The 18542-nt window shown below is 48.4% G+C and overlaps 1 protein-coding gene across 7 annotated transcripts in view; it reads right to left on the reverse strand.

Moving 5' to 3' along the window:
- Positions 1 to 18542, reverse strand: part of LHFPL2 (LHFPL tetraspan subfamily member 2) — a 179333-nt gene that overhangs the window by 44954 nt on the left and 115837 nt on the right. The gene's annotated exons all lie outside the window — the stretch shown is intronic.

An 18542-nucleotide genomic window follows, 5' to 3' on the forward strand; every position in this document is an offset into this window, starting at 1 on the left:
CAGAATTTTAAAACTTTTTGCTGACGTCTAGCAGAGAATTTATGTGTACAAAGCCTCTAAGTGGGAACCAAAGAAAAAACTCTGATGTAATTATCCAAATGGCATGCTCTGCTCCGATAACCAAATCACAACGGAGGTATAGGAATTGTTAGCCACCCTTTTGCATTTCAAAAATTAGGAAGTTCACAAAACATAAACAGTTATATATATTTTCTCCCTACTGAGAAATTTAAAAATATTTTTTAAAACTATGCAAACGAGGAATATTTCTTTTTTTTTCTTTTCTAGTTCTCCAATTGCTATTGCCAAAAAACTGAGCTTTTCTATCTCCCGAGGAATATTTCTTGAAATAACTAAAGTTTCAGAAAATCACCTGGTTGGTATCCCTGAACCGTTAAACGCAAATGGTCTGCTCTATCGATAACAGGGTTTCTCAACACTAGCATTTGTGACATCTGGGGCTGGATAATCCTTTGTCCTGTAGCTGGAGGAAGTTTAGCAGTATCCCTAGCCTCTTCCCACTACATGCCAGTAGCATTCTCCTAGTTGTGACAATAAAAAGTGTCTTTAGATGTTGCCATATGTCCCTGAAAGACAATTCTGCCCTAGAAGGTACCCACTTGTGGTTAAGACACAGGACGTAGACTGAGATGAGATTCAAGTCCTGGCAAATGGCATGTACTAGCAGAATAAAGCTGGGCAAGTAACTAACTTCCCTGTGCCTCAATTTCCCCAGCTGCAAAATAGGGATAATACTATCTACTTCATGAGACTGATGTGAAGATTAAATGGGAAAATTAATGTCAAATACTTGGTACAGAGCCTGACACACAGTAAGCTTTTAGTAAATGGCAGCAATGATACTGTTAAAAAAGAGAGATGTATTCCCATGACCTTGGAAGACAGAATTGAGCAGGTCATTTGTTTGTCCATCCGGTAAGAACAAGCTGCCCACATAGCTCACGTCTAAACAGTCTCTACAAGGGCACTTACGGCTAGAACGTTAAAAACACAACTACTACGGTACTAACCTTGAGAAAATCAAGTTGCTTTAATCCCTGTGGGGATGAAAGGGGGGTAGGCATAAACGGAAAAGAAAAGAAAAAAAAAAAAGCTACAGACCAAAGAGAAACAGCCTGGCACAAAGAGAAAAAGGTAAAAATTGACACCTTTAAAAAAACGACTTTGGGGGCTTCCCTGGTGGCGCAGTGCTTGAGAGTCCGCCTGCCGATGCAGGGGACACGGGTTCGTGCCCCGGTCCGGGAAGATCCCACATGCCGCAGAGCGGCTGGGCCCGTGAGCCAGGGCCGCTGAGCCTGCGCGTCCGGAGCCTGTGCTCCGCAACGGGAGAGGCCACAACAGTGAGAGGTCCGCGTACCGCAAAAAAAAAGACAACAACAAAAAACGACTTGGGCCACAAATCAAATAAACATGCTGAATCTGGAGTCAGGGTCCCATGATAAGAGCTGGTGAGCATCTATATAGTGACAGCTGGTCACTGGAAGGAGAAGAGGACAGTCCTAAGTTGAAGCAGCAAGGAAGAAAAGTAATGCAACCAAATGCTAAAGAAGCGGGGAGAGGCGAGTACTGGAGATTCCCTCTGCGGCCAGGAGCTGTCTTACAGCTCGTTCCTGGAAACACAGCCGAGCCTTCTGAGGAGGGTGGCAGAGCCCCCAGGGCTGCCCCGAGTCCACTGCCTTTGAAGGGAGTGATTAGGAACCTCTGCCCAGGACATCTCCCCCCAGCTGTTCCCTGGCCCCTCGGTGGGACAGGTGGGATTTCACTGCTCAGTGGGCCACCGCGCCTCTCAGCCCCGGCCCAGGGCCCCCCTGCACCTCCCCTCCACAGCCGGGGAACGGAGGGCTGCCTCTCCCACCCAGCCCATGTCATCTGTGCTTCCCACGCGTCCTGGGTTTGGAAGGAACAATCAGAACGCAAACACTGTGAGTCAATCAGCATCCAAACCGGCTTGGGTTTGGAAACAGTCGGTGACTTTATCCGGTAGCTGAAGTCTGAAATAAGCTGTTTCAAACAGTCATCTGACTCACGGAGAATGCAACGCTAAATTGGATCTAACTCCTAATTAGCCATTCCAAAATACAACCAAGTCTTTGTGAGACAGAGCCTGAACATATTTAGTGAAACACCCTCTTCACTGTCTTTTTCTGACCCATGATTTACTTATAACTCGAGAACATGCAATTGTCTACTATTATGTCATTCAAATGCACCATATTTTTCTTTGCTCGTTACAGTAAAATAAATAACCCAGAATAGTAGTAGGCTTGTGCCCAGCGTTCAAGGCTGCACACAGTAACATGGGACCCTGCGCCAGTACATCTATAATCTTCTGAGCCCAACTCTTGTCCACCCCAAAACCCCGTACAGGCGAGTGACTTTTTACCCCGATACGCTATTATGTTGCTGTCGGTTGAATGCACGCTGAGGACCAAATGAGTAAAACAAGACAAGCCTCCATTCTTTCCCGAAGGAAGGCCACACAGCGGCCTGCATTTGACCCCAACGTCAAATCAAAGACATCACAGGGCATTTACATTCCAGGGAAATTTTTACACGATAAAAACTCCCACAGCACAGCTTAGAAAGTAAAATATTTGACATAAATGAAGCACCCAACAGGTAGTAGGGGTTAGACACTGGAAAAACAGGCAACAAATAAAGAGCTGACTTAAAATACCCTAAATCATTTTGAGAAATTCCAGAAAGTTGAATCTAAACTCACTTTGTCAGAATTAATTTGGGAAACATTTAGTCCTGCTTGAGGGAGAACTGGGCTTCCCCCAGCCAACATTTGGTCTAGTCACCATTTCCAGAGCTCGTTCCTGTCAGTGCGTAAATAAGTGCTCCTCTCCCCCAGGGGCCGGGAGGAGGAACGCAGGGCCAAACACCTTGGAGACAGAAAAACAAACGGAGTCAGTTACTATGTTTTTAACTCAGTTCTGTCTGGAAATCAGGATGCAAGACGCTGAAGATCCAGCTTCAGGGAAGCTCTTAATGCTGAGGAGATTTTTCAAAAGTACGAATGAGAAGTCCCAGATTGCTCAGCCGTGATGAAGGCTGGTAAGTGGCACCGTGACTTTCCGATGGCCTCCCAGGAGGCACTGTCCACCCCCAGTGCTGGGGACAATTTTTAATTCAAAAGGATCAAAATTTGGATCAGCTTCCGATCTCATGATTTTACCTGACCCTTTTTGTGTTTGCCAATTTGATACACAAAGTTCCCTACCTAAAAATTGGTAAAGATGGCCAGCTTCTCTGTACTTCTAGGGGAGCCAAGGAATGAAGGATTTTAGATTTTTACTTCACTCACAAGGAAAGGAAGAAAGAAAGATGGTGACATTTTTGGATTTCATTATTACAACAGGTTTTTTGTTGTACCGCTGCCTGCGGTACCCGGGCCTCTCACTGCTGTGGCCTCTCCCGTTGCGGAGCACAGGCTCCGGACGCGCAGGCTCAGCGGCCATGGCTCACGGGCCCAGCTGTTCCACGGCATGTGGGATCTTCCAGGACCGGGGCACGAGCCCGTGTCCCCTGCATCGGCAGGCGGACTCTCAACCACTGCGCCACCCAGGGAAGCCCTACAACAGTTTTTAATCTCATCAAAAGAGAAGCTGGCCAATGTCATTCAACTGGAAAAATCAGCTATACCCTTCCACCTACCCCCCAGATTTATTCCTCCAGATCCATGATGTTTATTGAACTGCCTGGATGAGAATGTGAGGTGTCACCAACATTTCTGGTCTCAAGTCCTGAAGAGAGTGAGCAGGGATGGGAGCTGCAACACCCAATATTCATCAATCTCTACTTTCTATTTCTCTCGTTTCTCAGTTCTGATAACCCTCCTCCTTTATTTTCTGATTCTGACAGCTGCCAGGACCTTTCACTGATTACGGTCGATCTCTGGAAGTACCACCATCTGTCGAAAACCCTGACATGTTTAAGCCAATGCATTTCACGTGGGCATTTAGCCACAGAACTGTAGCTGCTGTGGGCTTCTGAGTTAAAAGACGCCATATAAAACTGGGACCACGGTCCTAACTCAACTCTGTTTGCATGCTCCCTACTTTATGCTCTCACTGTCCTTTACTGTATTCTTCTCAACTCATTGCCATGTTTGTGCATTTGATGCAGAATGTGTTCAGGCAGCAGTAACTCCCAGCCGTGGTGCCGTTTTCAGGCTTTATAAAGCAGCAGGCACTGGGCTAATCGTGCACCATGCATGCATTGCTGCTCAACTTCCTCCCTCTCAGCTTTTAGGTGGGTGCTAGGATCTTGTATCATGGATGGGGAAACCGAGGCATCGGCCATTTAATCGAATCAATAAATACAGAGCATTCTGTCTAACATCCAAGATACAGCGTCCACATTTGAAAGAGCTAATAAATACTGACAACCAAGATACTTCTATTTTAATCAGTCTAATGCTAACAAATTTTGAAAAATTGTGTTTTAGGAATTAATTCTTCAACTGGACACAACCAAATGTTAACTGGCAGTCTCCTGTCAAAGGCAAGCCCCTTCATACCTTAAAATTAAAAGTTCACCCGTGCCAACACCTGGAATCCTATAGCAGGTGTCTTCCTAAGAACTGAAAAGTACTTTTACTGATGACCTCATTTCACTGTCACAGCATTCCTGTGAAAGGTTGAAAAGAACTGACAAAGTATAGTACTTTCCCTGAAGCATGAAGCCACAGAGTGCCTCTGAAAAGTGTTTTGCGGTCTGCAGGCAACAGGGCCTAGTGTAGGATGGAGCCAGGCCATGCAGCAAGGCTGGCGTGGGTGGGGCTGGGTGATAAAATGCTCACAGCTTTAAAAACAGAAAGCATTACGTGAGGACACAGATGAAAGGATTTGTGAAACAAATCACTGAATTTTCGCAACACTATAGAGTCTCAAGAAGGGAAATCATCTGACAGACTGAATCATGAATTTCTGCAATGCAAGAATTTATAAAAGCATAAGGGTATGAATCATAGCTACAAAAGTTTTTTTAACATCCTTGTAAAAATCACCCTTGTGAATGCAGCAACACTTCCAAAAGCACTTGTCTTTTTGTTTTAGGTACTGACTCATTTAACAATTTGTAAAAATAATTTTAAAAATCTACCTGAAGATTTAAAATTTCTGGAAACTAGAAGAAGAAAGGGGGAAAGAAAGAAACTAGTTCCGACCCCAGCACGGTAGATTGTTTGCATGCCATTTTATCTACACCAAAAGTATTACCAAAAAGGGAGATTATCATCTTACTCTTTCTCATGATACCAATTTAAGCCATAAGATCCACTAGACACTTTATTTTTAGTATAAATATTCAAAGGCACTCCAATTCATAACTAAACACCGTCAGTAGAACTTTTCTAAAAACTACAAATGATTGTCATGAAATTTAAAATGAACTTCTCTGAAATGCTAGATGATTGTTTAAAATTATTTTAAAAATTCTAAACTATCTAATAATCAAATTACGTTTACACTTGAACAACACAGGGGATTTTCCTCTGCACAGTCGGAAAATCCAAGTATAGCTTATAGTCAAACCTCCACATCCGTGGTTCCCCTGTATCCAGGGTTCCACATCGCGGATTCAACCTACTGCTGATCATATAGTACTGTAGCATTTACTACAGGAAAAATATCCTTGTACAAGTAGAACAGCACAGTTCAAACCTGTGTTGTTCAAGGGTCAACTGTACGTCGTAGGATTTAAAAACAGCAAATTAACTATTTCTGGTTTCACACACACGTGGCCTTAGTCTACTACTTTTCCAGTACTCCTTGTAGAGGCCATACTAAGGCCCACACGAAACCAAGCTGAATCAGAAACATTCATACTGAGAGGTGTGTCCACACATGGAGTGGGGAGCTGAAGAGTTTCACCCTGAAGATGATCTCTTCATTAATTTCTCTCCCAGTGAGGGCCCATCCTTTAGTGAGATCATTTGCCCCGAGCTCTACAGCAGCTGATAAGCCGTCCTGTCAAGGTTCCTCCCAGAAGTTCCATGCTCCATGGTTGCTGACTTTGTACCTATTCGGTCAGACTTCTGCCACGTGGACCCTAACATGGCCACCAGACTCTGATCACACACACTCATTCATCCTTGGTCACCAAAAGCACCTACACCCATCTGAGAATTCTATCTGCAGATACAAAAGTGCTACTGCAAGTTTACTACGAAAGCCTGGGGTTGTTTCTGAGCAGTTCTCAGGCTGTAGGAATATGGCCCCCCTGTCAACCACAAGGTTACTCATTCACCATCAGCAGTGTGTAAGCAATGGGATAGTTCCTTGGCAAAGACGACGGCTGTTCCTACCCGGTATCATTCTCTTCTTCTTGACTAGGAAAACCTACGGCTGGGACTGGGGTGAGGATGGTAAAGCACTTGCCCTGAGCACAAAATTTAAGGGAACGCCCAAAATTGATTAATCATGATAAATACTTTAATAAGCAATGATGTAAAAAATTGTAATTCATTTAAAAATCCAGTATAAAAAAGTCACAATTTTAAATAAAGACTGGATCAACGTTACCGATTTTTTCTTTTGCTTCAGGCTCTAATATGGCCTTGTAACACTGCATTAAAACATAATTTATCTTGATTACTGAGTTTTTTGGTGCTCCCTTACATTTTACATCAGAGAAGAATGCTTTATTTGCCTTACCTCATTCCTGGCTCTGAAAGAAACCCTATCATATGGGGGATGGGGAGTGGGGAGATGGCAATGTGCCCAGCTAAAAAAACCCACATTTCCCAGCCTCCCTTGCAGATGGAGTGGCCAATGAGCTTTAAGTAGACGAAATGGGGAGGGATTTCTGCAAAAGCTATTAAAAAGGACCTGGCTCTCTCACCCAAAAATTTAAAAAAACCAACCAACCAACCAAACAAACAAACAAAAAAACCCTCTAAAACAAAAGAAAAACTTTGTGAGGTGATGAATGTGTTAATTCACTCAATGGTGAGAATCCGTTCACAATGTAAAATGTATATGAAATAATCACATTGTAACCTTATATATATTATTACAACTTTATTTGTTAATTATACTTCAATAAAGCCGAAAAACAAAAGCCTGAAAAAAAAAACAAAAGGACCTGACTCAGCTTTGACACTGGCTCCTCTATGTTTGGGGAATGTGACCATAAGGCTCCAATGCAGACTTAAAGAATGAACAGTCCTGCGCTAGTGATGGAGCAGAAGGACAGAAGGAGCCTGGGTCCCTGACAACATCACGAAGTTAACAACTGATCGGCCTACATGAAAACAACAAAACTCTAGTTTAAAGTGCTGTAAGTGCGTCTCAGTTAACTGACAAGTGCAGTTCTTAACTAATGAACAGTTGACCCTTGAACAGCACAGGGGTGAATCTGCGTGTAACGTATAGCGAGCCCTTTGTTTTTATTTTTTTTAGTATCTTTATTGGAGTATAATTGCTTTACAACAGTGTGTTAGTTTCTGCTGTATAAGAAAGTGAATCAGCCATACATATACATATATCCCCATATCCCCTCCCTCTTGCGTCTCCCTCCCACCCCACCTATCCCACCCCTCTAGTTAGACAGCCCTTGGTATCCACGGTTCCTCCACATCTGTGCATTCAACCTACCAGGGACTTTGTGGTACTGTAGTATTTACTACTGGAAAGTATCTGTGTATGAGTGGACCCATGCAGTTCAAACCCACGTTGTTCAAGGGTCATCTGCACTAGGAGTACTTAAAAAACAAAACAAAACAAAACGTGAAACACCGTGACAAAGCCATTTAGGTGGGGTTGTTTTGAGAGGTACTGTCACCATCTCAGATACTTCTCTTTCCATCTTATTAACCAAAACACCAGTGTTTCCACCCAGATGATTCTAGTGTCAGTTTACTATTATGAGGTCCAATTCACAGGCTCTCCAAGTAATTACAGAGGCAAAAATCAGGAAAAGACATGCATGGATTAGTAGCATTTCCCAGGATGGTGAGCAGGCTGACGGCACACTTGCCTGCTGCGTGCTGACAAGCAGACGTGCTGAGTCAAGCCAAGGGTGCCAATGAGCCCTGCTTCAGTGTATACCTGGTGCTATGCAGACCGGGCAGCACGTGACTGATTTCAGAGGCTCATCTCCTGTTTTCTCCTTCACTGAGTCCACTTACATCCTTACAAATGGGGTCCAGTAGGCTGAAATTCTCTGCTTCCTCAGACGTTAGGGATTCACCACTCAATTGCAGGAAAAATTAACTCAGGCCTAACTCAGGGCAGTTCATCTTCTCGAAAACCAAGGTTTGAGAAAGACATCTTTCACATTCCCAGCATAGCTCCCCCTACAAAAGAGTCACACTCCTATATGAAGATACACTGGGGAGCACTCACCATTAAACCTTAACTATTGGATATTTTTAAACAAATGAAGCTTTGTGCCATTAGGTACAACAGTAATTCAAACCATATGAACAAAGTGTTGCTCCGTGACATTCCTTAGAAGACATGTGACAAATATATGGGAGAATCAATCAGAATGAACAATACAAGTACCAGTTTGTAAATGGTCTGTTAACACTGTGAGAGCTGGGGCTGGGAGGTGCGGACACCCTGGGAAAGGTAAGTAAAAGCAGAACTCTTCAATCTTCTCGAACAAAGGAAATAAGGGGGAAAAGTCCTCGCCCGCTGGAAAGATGTCAGTGCTTAAACTGAAGGCTCGTATTCCAAGGTCAGAGCCCCCTTTTCAGCAGAAGAAAAGAAAAGAAAGCGTCATTCACATTTCTGCCTGCTTGTATCGGTTGTTAAGTAATAAGCCATGTGCCAAAACCCTGATCTGCAGGATCAGCTCTGAAAAGAGGAAAAGAACTCTGCCAAGCATTTATCAACGCCTTCAATTGTTTCTTTTCACTCCCAGAACTAGGGCCGTTTTATTAAACTTTTTAAGCCCAAGGTCCACCATTCCCTTCCAAACCTGCAGTCACTGCCTCAGATTTTAAGCCATTACTCTAAGAAAGAAAGGGACCAAAAAAAAAAAAAAAAAAAAGCCAGAGTGGCTCTTAGCACAAGGAAAGAGTGGAGGCCCCTGAGCCTGCCCAGCCCTGTGGGGATGCAGACACCACCGCTGCCCCTGTAAGCCTCTGCAGGGCTGCTCCTCACCCAGCTTTTCTCGGCAGCTCGAGACAGCAGCACCCCAGATGGCATCCCTGCAGGGAGAAGCTGGGAGCTGCAGCCAAACCTCCACCTGACGCTGGATGCTAGTGGAGGGCCAGGAGGACACGGAAGCTCGTCACTCTGCCCCGGAAGGTCCTAGCGGGGGGCTCTCTGGGAACCAGAGCCCTGGCACCATATTACCCTGCACTCCCTCCTGGAGGGGACGCAGCGGGGGCTCTCAGGGCCCAGAGAATGAGGGAACAGGCAAGGGCAGTGTCCTGGGCCTGAACCCAGCAGTGTGCTCAGGGCCACAGGGAGGATGGGCATCATGCTGGAGCACTGGCCTGGGACTCCAGGAAGCCGCTCCTTTCTCAGCACTGTCCCCAGCCAGCTGCGTGTCCCTGGGCGGGTCCTCTGCTGTTCCAGGGCCTCCGTGGCAGGCCCATAAATGAGGCAGGTAGAAAGGGAGCTGTGGAGGACTCTCACAGCTGCAGCGCCCGTGACTCAGTGATTCCCTGTCCCTACGCCTCACCCATCCCTGGCGCTGACTCAAGCATGTCGTGACCGCTGGGTTTTCTTTTCCCAACACCCTTTGGACTCAAAGAAAAACAGGAACACGAAGGCAGAACTCCAGATGTGGGGTCCGTTTTCCCTACTTCCCATGTTACTAAAGCGGCTGCTGACCCTTGGGGCCCAAGCTTTGGCCCCCAGGGCCTCCTCTGCCCAAGCAGGCTCCTGCCGTCCCCCCTCTGCTCCGGCAAAACTCACCTCTCCTGCCAACCCGTGACGGGGGAGGCAGAGGCTGGGACGAGGCCCGGGGATTTCACATAGAGAAACACTGCCAAAATCACCCAGCCACCTCAACTTAAGCTTTTCAAATCTTAGAATATTATTTTTCACCCTGTACTGTAAAGTCCATGGCAAAAACTTAAAAGCTATCACAGCATTTTGTTTCAAGTTGAACAAGTGTGCTGGAATGTGGGGAGAAAAACCATCAACTTCTTAGGAGTGAAAGGGAAAGAAGAAAAAAAAAATTTTTTTCTAGTGTCCCAGGACTGCTCCCCATTACATTTTAGTTCTTTGTATCCCACAAAGGGAAATGAGGCTTCATCTGAGTCCTGGGTCATACCACAGGGTCGGACATAAAGGAATGGGGTTCCAGAGAAGGCGGTTTCTTGCCAAGGAACTGCAGAGGCGGTTCTGACCTGGAGCACCCACGTGCGCAGGGCCGGGCGTCCCACTCAACTCTCACCCTGAGCACATCACTGTCGGGGGGACAGAGATAAAGACGATCCTCAGAGAGCCCCCTCTGGACCCCTCTGGTGCAGGGACCCCCTTCACGTCTCAGCCCCTCTCCTGCTAACCTCATGTTCCCCAGAGCAGGGAGGGGACCATCCACAGCGGCCAGCGGGAGCTGGGCAGGGATGGGGAAGCAGCAGGACCTAGAGTCTCCACCAGAGCTGCCCAGAGTCATGGGAGCACGATGAGACCAGGAGCGGAAATCCAGGCAGAGGGCCCCTCCCTGTCAGCCGGCTGCTGGCCCCCCAGCTCCGCCTGCTGATGCCCAGCCCCACCCCCTCTGCTGAGGCTGTCCAGGCCCAGAGCACTCATGCAGGAAGCAGGGAGGCCTAGCCCTTGCTCCCTTGCCAAGCCTGGCTGGGGGTGTCCGTGGATAACCACAGACACATCGTGACTGCTGCCCACTGGACTCCGTCACTCCAGGACACCGTCCCCAGGGGCAGGCAGGCTGTGGGCTCCTCCACAGACCTGACCGCACCATTTCCCCACCACAATGGGCTCTGGATCCTGACACAAACTGATAACCATCTCTGGAATAAAATCAAAATCACAAGCTGGAGCCTCGCGGTCTCAGAGTTTTAATAATCAGACTGACTGTTGATACCCTTGGAAGGGACTTAGGCATCCTCCCATGAGGGAACTGGGAGTCGATCAAAAGACCCGTGAAAAGGGAGCTCGCTGGGCTTCCTTCTATGGTCACCCAGTCACGGCTTCCACGGTCAGACTTTGCTACAGTTTCTGAGGAGGGCACGCCAAGAACAGACCCATGACGTTGCCTGAAAACAGGCGCAGGGAGAAAATGGGATCACGTGAAAAGTGGGCGCACAGGGGGTGTGGGGAAGGATGCCATTATCCAGGTCCACCTTGGCCATGGCCCTGCAAACAGCGGGTGCCTCTACTGTCCAGACACAAGCGACCAGCCTGTCATGCTCGTTCTCTGAGAGACTGGATAAGGACCCTGGCCTCTCAAGGAATGGTTCTATCCCCTGCACAGGGCAAGCTACCTACATTCTCGTCAAAGTTTTTAAATTATCAAAATGACTTTCACCTCCCAGCTCTAGTGTCTGAGCTGTTCTTTTGCTCTTAAAATGTTGCTAAAATCTGCCCCATTATTTTAGAAGAGCCTCAGTTATACATCAACTAGCACAGGCTGCATTTTCCTGAATTAATTGTTTTATTGACAGTACAGTCTGCCCAATCATATACATTTTTACCAGCAAAATTATAATACACAACACTCGTAATTTTGTTGTTATATTAAAAGTGTCACCACCACCACCAGGCAAGGAAAACATCTCAGTATGATGAGAAACAGCTGTTAAAGCACTGCTTTTTTTTTTTTTTTTTTTTTTTTAGCTTAGGCCAAATAAAAGATGATAAAAAAAAATGGAATGGGGTTAACTCCCCTGCCGGTGTGCCATCACCCTTCCTCAGAGTCCTGAAGATCACGGTGGACTCGAACCCTTTGCCCCTCAAAGTGTGCTCCCTGGACCAGCATCATCAGCATCCCCTGGGAGCTCATTAGAACTACAGAATCTCAGACCCCCTTCCCCTCCCACCCTCCCACTCCCCCGTCCATCCCCTACTTGTACATATACTTTGGCCTCAGATCTGAGATCAGCCCCCACTCCCTGGAGACCACTGAAGCTTTCTCCAAGGGGCCCTGTTGCCGTGGCAACCCCATGCTGGCCGGCATTCCACCCACCTGGTTGCACCCTGGCCCCGCCGGCCTCCTCTGCTGACCTGTCCGGGATGGTTAGCAAGGCGTTTTGCCCCCCAAAAATGTTTATTCACGAGGAAAAAGATCTTTTTTTAGGCGTCAACTGCCAGTCCATCCTGGCTCACCCAGTCCCTCTCTTCCCACTTGCCCAATTAGAAAGATCATCTTGTTTCCTGGCATGCAATTCCAAGGGCACTGAACACAGGCAGGGGACCAGAAGAGGGCTCCAAGAACAGCTCTAAGTGAATGGAAACAAGATGATTTCTGCTCAAAGCAATTTCCTCGGCACCCACCCTTTCCTCCCACCATGGACCCCATGCTGAAGGGAGGCCAAGGCCACGTGGAAGTAACAGAACACCAACATATGCAAGACATTTTTTTAACCCTCAAAGTACAGCAGAAAGAACAGAGAGCCAATCACTTAACTCTCCTTTTATCCCACCCAAGTTGAAAGCTTGAGAGTCTTATCCCAATTTCCCAGATGACAGAGAGATGAGTCCAAGTTCTTCTTGTGTGGAGAAGCGTGCATAAATAAGGGAGAATGTAAAGTTCAAAAGCTTCTGACCTAGCTGCGTTCTCAAATTCTGACTTTTTAGGGGAACCCTGGAAATGACCGTAAGTGCTCAATTTACCTTATCACCTTGCCGTACTACAGGGATGGCAAATAGGTCAGGCCATCCCCCTTTTCTTTGCTCACAGCAGACGGCATTAATTTATCACAGTGCTTTTTCCCCACTAAGCCTAGATACTGCATCACCTTATCCCCTTGCTGTACTACACCTTGGTGTACTACAGGGATGGCAGATAGGTCAGGCCATTCCCCTTTTCTCTGCTCATGGTAGGCGGCACTAATTCATCACAGTGCTTTTCCCCACTAAGCCTAGATACTGCCTTAGAATCTTTTCAACAGACCCCCACCCCAGAACTCCTGAGCCAGGATGCACATTTGAACAGGACCCCAGGTGATTCACATGCACACTGAAGTTTGAGAAACACAAGTGCAAGCTGGACCTGATGTGAGATGCACTTGACACTCCTGGTCTACTATCTTGGGGTTTCCAACCTCTACATCCCCACTTCTATTCCAACTCTTTCAGAGGTTTCAAAAACTGGAGGCTTATATATACAACAGTTGATCCATTAAACTTTTTAAAAATTAGTAGCAAACATTCAAAGATTGGAAGACAATGTAAAAATCCAAATTTCTGGCTTTTCTTTCAGGTGAAAAAAATCAGTACACTGGCAATACTGGACTTACATTTCCACATGACAATAGATGACTGGAGTTGAGTAGTGGCTGTTCTCTTTAGACAGATCAGATTCTCCAATTTTCCCCAGTCTCCACTACTCCATATTGCCTTACAGTACACCAGCCTGTTTTACTCTTTGAGTTGCCTACCTGAATGTGTGACTATAACATCATAGAGACTATGTTTCCAAAATCGACAAGAACCATCGCCCATGACACCCACCTTCACATTCAACTCTTTGTACTAATTCTGAAGGTAAGCAACTGCACCTGTATTGGCACTTTCCCCTTCTCCATATGATCCCTGTGTTGGGGAGAGGAGCACGTGCTGTGTGAGCGGCCTCTTCATACCGTTCCTGTCCTGTTTGAGATCCACAGGTTGCTGGGGTCTGCAACCACACACCACGTATCCTTTGTATTGTCTAGTGCCCAGCACCGAGCCCACATCAGGAAACACAATCCTGTTTGCAACCTAGTTCAAATGCTAGCTCTGCCCCTCAGTAGCAGCGTGATGACCCTAGGCAAGCCACTAACTCTCCCTGAGCCCGTTTCCTCATCTGTGAACTGAGAGGAAGCACTTAACTCAGTACTCCACTGAGTTATTGTAGGAAATAAACAAAAGATTGCTTGCCAGGTGTTTAGCCCAGTGCCCCGCATACCTATGCGCTCAATGAAAGTGGCTATTCCTATCATTATACACAGTTGGTGCTCAACAAAGATTTGTTAACTGATTAACTGACCCATCACCTTGGACCATCCCCCTCCCCAGAGAAACGGTCAGCTCTCACACCCTCTGCACTGACACCTAGGGGAGGGAATGAGGTGTTGTAGCCTCTGGGGGTTGGTCTCCGGACAGGCTACCCACATCAGCAGTAGAGGATGTGGGCCTGTGGGATGGAGCCCTAAAACCACACAGCCACGCCTGGCATTCTTCCCTCACCCCTACTCACAACTTCGACACAAACCCGCCAAACATTGTGCTTTTTGAAGAGTTATTAGCATTTCCATATGCCTGCCTTGAAGTTAATAAGGTATATTTTAAAATTCCATTTCAACCCACACAGAGCTCTCCCTTTGCTGATCTCATACTATGCTTGGTGAGGACCACACAGCTCAGCGTTTAAGGCTCTCTCCACGTTCCATATGGAAAAACCCTTCAGTGGCCTCTCAAGGTGATTAGCACACTGCGTGGCAAACAGAAGGCGTTTTTAAAAGTACACACACACCTACACATTGGTCCATATACAACAGTTTCCTTGTTTCAGAAGAAACAGACCTTTCTTGCCATTCATTTTGCACCGGCAAAGTGCTAAGCACACAACAAACACGATACGTGCCATGCCCATCCGTAACCATCCCCTTGTGTTCTAAAAGACAAGCTTCATGTTGACTAAACTAGGAAATGGAACTCGTCCAGTTTGCTTTGGTAATGTTCGACCCATACACTGTAAAATAAATGAAAAGGGACTGAATTGGGTCACTGTCTTGTTTGTTTCCTTAAAAAGGGACTGGTGATGATCTCTGAGCTGCAACACTTCGTCTGCCAACACTGCGAAATTGTTGGAAGAAACATGTATCTTTCCAAAAGCAATGCAAGCTTCCATGCAAGCTCCTCTTTTCGGTTCTAAAATATAGTCACTGATTTCAACAGGCCACAGACCTTGGCCTCAGCCATCCTTTTCAGGAACTGCAGCGGCCACCCCCATTCACAGCCTGCAGAATGCAGGGGGGCGTGGTGGTCACCAGCGGGAGCGGGCTGGGAAGAGAACCACCCTGGCCGTTTTTAGTCTCCTAGAGATGGGGAGGAAACAGAGGTGTCTGGGACCACGCCATGGCCCTTCCTCAAACATCCGCTGCTGCTGCCGTTCCATGACCGGCCCTGACTTGTAAGTGGCACATTAAAGCAGCTCCAAAATTCACTGTTTTAATGGCAGCCCTTGACAGCGGCTCCTCCGTGGGGCAAACAATGGTCTTTTTGAAGCGGCTCTCTAGGGCCGATTTGGAATGGTCTGCTTGTCTGAACAAACCACACAGCCCGGCAAGGCAGCCGCTACCTTGCTATGGGGACAGGGAGGACATCCCACATTCGTGGCCTTTAGCAACAAGGAAAACCCAAGGTCTGTGACTTCCCTGTGTCTCTGGTGAGGGAACAACGCTGACCTCTAGCACTGCCAGAGGGAACCACGGAAGCCTTTTTGAGCAGAGCCTGAGGTGTCCAGGAGGGAAAATGGCCTGAATACTAGCATTAAGAACAAAGGAGGGCTTCCCTGGTGGCGCAGGGGTTGAGAGTCTGCCTGCCGATGCAGGGGACACGGGTTCGTGCCCCGGTCCGGGAAGATCCCACATGCCGTGGAGCGGCTGGGCCAGTGAGCCATGGCCGCTGAGCCTGTGCGTCTGGTGCCTGTGCTCCGCAACGGAAGAGGCCACAACAGTGAGAGGCCCACGTACCGCAAAAAAAAAAAAAAAAAGAACAAAGGAACAGAAAATCCCTTACCTCCCACTGAGAGGAAGTGTGTCCCTTGATTAACTGCTTGAGGTGTCACCAGGGAGTTGCAGCCTCACCTCCCCAACCATCCGTCACCCCCATTTCACCCCGGACCTGGGTGGTGCCGGCCCTCAGGACAGACACTAAATCAGCCGCTTTGAAAGAAGTCGTGTAACGGGAACTCGCAGTTGGCCAGCAGTGAAGGTGGAGGAGGTGAAACATTTGGGGAACTAGAGGGAGGGGGAGAGAGTGGGGAGAGCACCTTCCAAGTATTTACTGATAACAAACTACGAACACTCTGACCAGAGGCCCAAGGCCTTGTGGCACTTCCTTGGAAGTTTCTCACTCCTCCTGAAGGACCCCTGAGTGCAGGCGTGAGACACAGAAGCCGCCGGAGGAGGTTCCAGAGCTCCCACTTCAAAGGCGACCACTGCTCGTAGAAGCCATTTCACCTTCCACCGTGTGCAGAACACACTCGGTGCTGCGCTCACGGCCGAGCCAGTCACAAAGTCCCCAGGAAAGGAGGTGGGGTTCCCTCCATAAACTCTGCAATGTCACCAGCCTAGCACTTGATAAATCAGTTCCTGAAACAGATCCTGGCCTTCTGGTGACTGGGGATCCGGTAACACTCAAAAGGGGGGAAAAACGTAAAAAACCCATAAAATAATACTGTGCTGCAAAACCCACAGAAAAGAGAACTTACAGTTTAGACGTGCGCCACAGGAAAATGGTAATAATTAAAGCAACTGCCGAGTACCTGCAAACTTACAGAAGTGAGAGCCGCCGCTGGCTTGCGCCCACCTAGCCGACAGAGGACGGGAAGCCAGAACCACTGGTTCTGAGCTTAACCGAGCTGAAGTTAAACTTGAAAAAGAAAAATAGCACCCCATTTAAAAAACGTATTTCTGTAGAAGAAATGGCACTAGAATGCTTTGAGTTTGAATTATGACAAGGGTGCACTTTAAGAGGCAAGCCATTTGTAATTCTAGAATCAATCCTTGAGTTACAGAAATTTAATAGCTGTGACCTTGGATGTTAAAAAAAAACCCAACCCATTGTAGTTAAGCTTTTGTCCAACTACCTCCGTATCCTTCAGAAATAAATCCTCCAGCATTGTGTGATGGCTCTGATTTGCCATCAGGGAAAGAAAAGTTAACAATCAACAGGCCCTCGTGTTACCCCAGAGCACGCTTCCTCCAGCAGGGTCCCTAGAGAGGCTCGGGTTTCTGAATGGGGGACGTGGCTATGGCCCCGGTGGCAGGACAATCAAACATACCCACTTTTACAGAGCTGCCAAACCCACTGGCCCTTGTCCCTCTGCGGAATCTACCAGCAAAGGCCACTTGTGAATTGCTTCCTGGGATTTCCAGGAATCGCCCCACGGGGTGGGGGTGCTCCCCCCCTGTGCCCACCTGGGCGCTGTTATCTCGTCACCCCTTCATCTCCTCGCATCCCCCTCCCACCTGTCCTTCAAGGTCTATAGCTCGAATGCCATCTCTTCCAGGAAGCCTTTCCCTTTAGACGGTCTCCCCACCGGGTGGCCCAGGTTTTACTGGAGCCTCTCTGACGGCACAGCACTTTCTAGAGCAGGGTGGGTTTAAGAACACGATTTTTCTCCCTTACTGGACAGTCCACACGTTAGTTCTGAATCCTCATCTGACTCAGCGTCACATCCCCACAGGGCCGCACACGCAGTCCCTGCTCAGCGCCCCCCTAGAGCGCCGGCACGCCTGCAGGGAGGGCGGGTGAGCCCGCAGGCCTCCACGGGCCAGGCGCCGGGACCCCGTCCTCCCGGCCTCCCACCCAGGCGCTCTGAGCTTCCCACCTTTGTCACTGCCCCTCTGGGAGGACAGAGAGTGGCAGGATGGCCCCGCCCTCAGCCCTATCCCTAGAGACAACTCCAGCCCCCAGGCCTGGCCTCCTAGGTGCAGGGGCATAGGGTCGGGCGCTGCTGCAGCTCTTTCTCCAGCCCCACCCTGGCCGCCCCCCGTGCAGGTCCCAGAAGCACAGGCAGCACAGGGAGGCCGTGCAGGGGCTGAAAAAAGAGCCCTTCTTCACCCAGTCAGGTCACCTTCAGGTCCACACAGATGGAGGAGTAAGGAGACGGGGAGAGCTGCACAGTGACAATGAGGACAAAATATCAATAGGACGAGGCAAGGCCTAGGGGCACTGTGGTCTGGGAGCTGACGGCAGAGAAGGTGACTGTGGAGACAGTGGAGGGGACCGCCTTGGAGGCAGACCCGGGTGGGGGCGGGGCGGGGGCAGCAGCACTCCCTTCCCTGGTGGTGCTGAGGGGCTGACAGCACCGCCCACTGACCTGGGAGCAAGCTGGGGGCCCGAGGGCGGCTTAGGAAAATCACTGACCACCCACCAGTGCCAGGGTAGCAATGAGGAGACACCTGCCAACGGAGCATCTCCAGGTTCTCAGCTCTGCCCGGCTCCCCGGGGCCTCCCTTAACTCCAAGTCCCCAGGCTGCGAGAGCTCGGCTGCCAGGCGGCTGCAGACCGTGACCTCCAGGAGGGTAGGAACCCCGTCTGTCTCCCTGCTCACTATTATATCCTCACACGGCGTCTGGCGCACACAGCTGGCGTCTCGTAACTACCTGTCGGACGACTCCTCAGCGGGCAAAACAGAGCTTGGGTCAGGTTTGGAAT

Source organism: Pseudorca crassidens, chromosome 3, assembly GCF_039906515.1.
Source record: "Pseudorca crassidens isolate mPseCra1 chromosome 3, mPseCra1.hap1, whole genome shotgun sequence".
NCBI lineage: Eukaryota > Metazoa > Chordata > Mammalia > Artiodactyla > Delphinidae > Pseudorca > Pseudorca crassidens.